This window comes from Nicotiana tabacum, chromosome 16, assembly GCF_000715075.1.
Source record: "Nicotiana tabacum cultivar K326 chromosome 16, ASM71507v2, whole genome shotgun sequence".
Classification (NCBI taxonomy): domain Eukaryota; kingdom Viridiplantae; phylum Streptophyta; class Magnoliopsida; order Solanales; family Solanaceae; genus Nicotiana; species Nicotiana tabacum.
This window is the reverse complement of record NC_134095.1, coordinates 105,165,472-105,171,475: the sequence shown is the minus strand read 5'-3', so window position 1 is coordinate 105,171,475 and position 6,004 is coordinate 105,165,472.

Sequence of the window (6,004 nt, the reverse complement as noted above, 5' to 3'; positions counted from 1 at the left end):
CAGACAAGTTACAAAGCCGAATGGCTTTTCGATTCCCGGTACGTAGCCCCCCTCGGCTCGAGTTGTCCGCTCTGGTAAACCAAGTCTAGAACAATACACTCAGGTTTTAAACCTAGAATAACTCAGCCTCATGCCGGATCCCTAGTAGGAACTCTTGTTTGCATCATGTGCATTTGACTTTGGGGACTTAACACAGGGGTTGGATCCGTCTAGGATAGGTGTACCCAAATTAAAAAGACCATCCTGATGCATATTACGTGCTACTTGCGCATCTGTTTGTTTCGGCTTGCATGTTGACCGGCTTCTAGAATAGGGAAAGGAAATCAAAAAAAAATCAAAAATCAAAAACAAGAGTGAGAGGTAGGTATTTGAAAAATCCTGAAACTCTACCGAAATTCTAAGGAAAAAAAAAAGAGAAAAAAACAAGGTTATTTCAAAATGAGCCCAAAATCTTCAAGTGCCATGTTTTCTCGTTCCGTTAAAACTAACCGAACTACGTGGGTTTGATTCTCACCGGATATGAAATACGTACGCAAACCTCATCGGTTCCGACCCCAATTTTAAAAATCCAAAAATATTTTCCTTTAGTTCCTTCTTTAGAAATATTTCCTTAGAAAATTCAAAAAAAAAATTAAAACTCAAAAAAATAGTTTCCTACTTTCTGAAGTCTTTCATACGAAAAAAAAAAAATAAAAATAAAAATCAATCAAAAATCAAAATCCAAAATACGGGTTTCCTTCATTTTGAAGTATTTTTCCCAAAAAATCCAAAAATAAAATCAGAAACAAAAATCCAAAAATATTCTTTTCTTCTAACACACGGCTGGGCTCAGAATCATCCAACCTCACGAACTGATTGGCCAACTCCTGAACATCCAAAGCAAGCGGTCTCTCACCGATCGGAATATACGCAAGACTACCCATACTGACTGACTTTCTACTCAAAGCATCCGCCATTACATTAGCCTTCCCCTGATGATATAAGATGGTCATATCATAGTCTTTCAATAGCTCCAACCACCTTCTCTGCCTCAAATTTAGCTCCTTCAGCTTGAACAAGTATTGCAAACTCTTATGATCCGTGAACACCTCACATGATACCCCGTACAGATAGTGCCTCCAAATCTTCAACGCGTGAACAATGGTTGTTAACCCAAATCATGAACTGGATAATTCTTCTCATGAATCTTCAACTGTCACGAAGCATAAGCACTGACATTGCCATCCTGCATCAACACCTCACCAAGTCCAATACGAGATGCATCATAATAAACTGTATATGGCCCTGAACCTGTGGGCAAAACCAACACCGGCGCCGTAGTCAAAGCTGTCTTGAGCTTCTGAAAGCTTACCTCACACTCGTCTGACCACCTGAACTGGGCACCCTTCTGGGTCAACTTGGTCATCGGGACTGCAATAGATGAAAACCCCTCCACAAACCGATGGTAATAGCCTGCCAAACCCAAGAAACTCCAGATCTCTGTAGCTGATGCGGGTCTAGGCCAGTTCTTGACTGCCTCTATCTTCTTCGGATCTACCTGAATACCCTCTGTTGATACAACATGACCCAAGAATGCAACCGAACTCAACCAGAACTCACACTTCGAAAACTTAGCATACAACTGACTATCTCTCAAAGTCTGAAGAACCGCTCTCAAATGCTGCTCATGCTCCTCGCGGCTGCATGAATAGATCAAAATATCATCAATGAAGACTATCACGAATGAATCCAAGTAAGGCTTGAACACTCGGTTCATCAAATCCATAAAAGTTGTTGGGTCATTTGTCAACCCAAATAACATCACCAAGAACTCATAATGCCCGTACCGAGTGCGGAAAGCAGTCTTAGGGACATCAGATGCCCTAATCCTCAACTGATGGTAGCCAGATCTCAAGTCAATCTTTGAGAATACCTTGGCACCATGAAGGTGATCAAACAAATCATCAATCCTCGGCAATGGATACTTATCTTGATTGTAACATTATTTAACTGTCGGTAATCTATACACATCCTCATCGATCCGTCCTACTTCTTAACAAACAACATCGGCGCACCCCAAGGCGAGACACTAGGACTAATGAAGCCTTTATCAAGCAAGTCTTGCAACTGCTCCTTCAACTCTTTCAACTCAGGCGGGGCCATACAATACAGCGGAATAGAAATGGGCTGAGTGCCCGGAGCCAAATTAATGAAAAAGTCAATATCCCTGTCGGGTGGCATACCCGACAGGTTTGAAGGAAATACCTCAAGAACTCACGAACTACAGGCACAGAATCCATGAAAGGAACCTCAGCACTAGCATCACGAACATATGCCAAATAGGCCAAACACCCCTTCTCGACCATACGCCGAGCCTTCATATATGAGATAACTCTACGGGTAGAATGACCAGGAGTCCCCCTCCACTCTAAACGGGGCAAACCCGGCAAGGCTAAGGTCACAGTCTTGGCATGAAAGTCCAAGATAATGTGGTAAGGTGATAACCAGTCCATCCCCAATATGATATCAAAATCAATCATATCCAACAGTAACAAATCTACTCGAGTCTCAAGACCCCCAATCACAACTATACATGAATGATGGACATGATCTACCACAATAGAATCACCCACCGGTGTAGACACATATACATGAGCACTCAAATAATTACTAGGCATGACCAGATACGGTGCAAAATAAGATGACATATAGGAGTATGTAGACCCTGGATCAAATAGAACTGAAGCATCTCTACTACAAACTAGAACAGTGTGATAACTGCATCGGAAGCCTCAGCCTCAGGCCTGGCTGGAAGAGCATAAAATCGGGGATGGGCCCCACCACTATGAACTACATCTCTGGGACGGCCTCCTGCTGGCTAGCCTCTACATCTAGCGGCTTGACTTCCACCTCTAATACCTCTACCTCCACCTCTAGCACCTCTACCTCCACCTCTAATTGACTGGGTGGGCGGTGGAACACTCAGTGCTTGAACCATGGCATGGGAACCCTGATGCTAAGAGTTGCTCGATGCTCGAGGGCAAAATCTAGCAATATGTCATGTATCGCCACATGTATAACAATCCCTCGGTGGCTGATACTACTGACCCTAACGGCCTAAATAACCATTTTGAAAACACTGGAGCGGAGGTGCACTGATAGGAGCTAGCGATGCACTGTAGGGAAACTGATCGGAATACTGCATATGAGAACCACGGCCAGCTGGAGCATCGTGAGAAGCCTGAAGTGCTGAATGAAATGGCCTGGGAGGATGGCCCCTACCAAAAGAATCTCTGCCTCCAGACGAGGCACCACTGAACCTACCAGAATGGTGAGGTCTCTTGTCAGACCCCTGACCACCCCTCTATGATAGAACCATCTCAACTCTCCTCGCCACATTGGCTACATCCTGAAAAAAAAATTTGCTCCCCGTCTCCTTAGCCATCTACAATCGAATAGGCTGAACGAGTCCCTCAATGTACCTCCTCACTCTCTCTCTCTCAGTGGAGAGTATAACAAGAGCATGACAGGCCAAGTTAATAAATCTGGTCTCGTACTGAGTAATAGTCATAGAACCCTGCTGTAGACGCTCAAACTGCCTCCGATAGTTCTCCCTCTGAGTGATAGGAAGAAACTTCTCCAAAAATAGCTGAGAAAACTGATCCCAAGTCAAAGCTAGTGACCCAACTGGTTTATCCAAATAATAATCTCTCTACTAAGTCTTGGCGAATCCAAATAAGCGAAAAGCAGCAAAGTCGACCCTATTGGTCTCCACTATCCCAATGTTACGAAGAACCTCATGACAACTGTCTAAATAATCCTGGGGATCCTCAGAAGATGCACCGCTGAAAGTGGTAGTGAAGAGCTTGGTAAACCTGTCCAATCTCCACAAGGCATCAACAGACATAGCTACTCTATCACCGGTCTGAGCTACCACACCCAGCTGAACTGCTCCAACTGGTTGAGCTCTAGAGTCTGGAACTGGGGAGTCATCTGCTCCGGAGTGCGAGTAGCGGGAATCTGTGCTTCTTCTCTGGCCTGAGAGACGGCTTGTGCTACCGGAAGTAAGTCTGCCCGGGTGACACTCTCCATAAGGCCCACTAGACGGACCAGAGCTTCCTGGAGTACTAGGGTAGCAATGAACCCCTCTGGGACCTGAGCTGGGCCACCGGAATTGCCTGGGCCGGAACCTCATCATCAAACTCAACTTGAGGCTCTGTCGCTGGTGTTGCTGCTCTAGGCTGAGCTCTGCCCCTGCCTCGGCCTCTAGCACGGCCTCGACCTTACCCTCTACCCCTCGTGGGAGCTACTGATAGGGGCTCCGGCTGCTGATCAGTGGATGAGGAAGCGCGTGTTCTCGTTCTGCGTAAGAACAGAGTAGAAATTCAATTAGCATTGAGAAACCAAACCGCACGATAGGAAAAAATAGAAGTGAAGTTTTTCCCAACTCTGTAGCCTCTGGGGGATAAATACAAATGTCTCTGTACCGATTCCTCAGACTCTATTAAGCTTGTCCATGAATTGTGAGACCTAAGCAACTTAAAGCTCTAATACCAACTTGTCACAACCTGGATTTTCCATCCTCGGGAGTCGTGACGGCGCCTACTCGTGGAAGCTAGGCAAGCCAAGTGTTATAGATTCATTACCCTTTTACTTAGCCTTGTTAACAGTTCAATATAATAGGTGATCAACAGAGGAATCATAAAAATAACTAGAAATGTAGAAGACAAAAAAATTTAATAGGTTAACCAAACACTGATACATAAATCCAAAATACAACTCTACCCAGAATTTGGTGTCACAATCTCACAGACTGTCTAAGAGTACTACAAATAAGGGTCCGAAATATAAATACAAGTTGTTTCAAAAATACATAGAAGAAACAATATAGAAAGATAGAAAGAGACGTCAGCGCCTGCGGACGCCTACAAGACTACCTCGAGTCTCCTGAATGGACTGAAGACAGCAACCTCACTACGGTCCAAAAGCTGCAGCACTGGGATCTGCACACAGTGCAGAGTATAGTATCAGCACAACCGACCTCATGTGCTGGTAAGTACCTAGCCTAACCTCAGCAAAGTAGTGACGAGGCTAGGATAGGACTACCAAATAAACCTGTGCAGTTAAATCATAGACAGCGGAAAAGTAAAAACAGAAATTTACAATTAAGGATAGGAGGGGGAACATGTTGCGGGGAACAACAAGTATCAGCAGAAGAGCAGCAGATAATGTGAAGAACACCATAGCTCAATTATCAACAAGAATCATAAATAAAAGACAAGTGCACGACATCACTCTTCGTGCTTTTACTCTCGTCCTCACCATAAAAATCAATAGAATCGGCACGGCATCACCCTTCGTGCTTTTACTCTCGTCCTCACCATAAAAATTAATAGAATCGGCACGGCATCACCCTTCGTGCTATCACCTCACATAAACATGGCACAGAATGATCCTTCATGCATTATCACTCATATCATGACACGGAATTGTACATCGTACGGCACGGCATCGCCCTTCGTGCTTTTACCTCAAATATCGGCACGGCATCACCCTTCGTGCATTAACACTCTCGAAAATCATACACGGCATCACCTTTCATGCTTTACACTCTTCCTCACCCAAGCAACAATCACAAAGCAATTTGGGCAAGGGAATCAATAATATTTCAATAAAATCCCAGTAAGGGAACAATAGCATAACAACAATATCCCCGTAAGGGAAACAATATCATGAATAATAATGTCCCGGCAAGGGAGATAATATCAAGGCAATAACATCCCGGCAAGGGAGACAATATTATATCTCTTATCTTTTCCACAATTTCTTCACAACTCATTTCTCAACTTGAGCCAACGCTCTACAATGATCAATTACCAACAATACTTCCACAAGCCTTGTTCAACAATAGAAATCATCATATAAAGCATGAACAATAGGAAACGGAGTCACATTAATCATAGTATAAGACTCATGGGCATACTTGACGCTAACGTATAGATACTCGTCACCATACCTATACGTC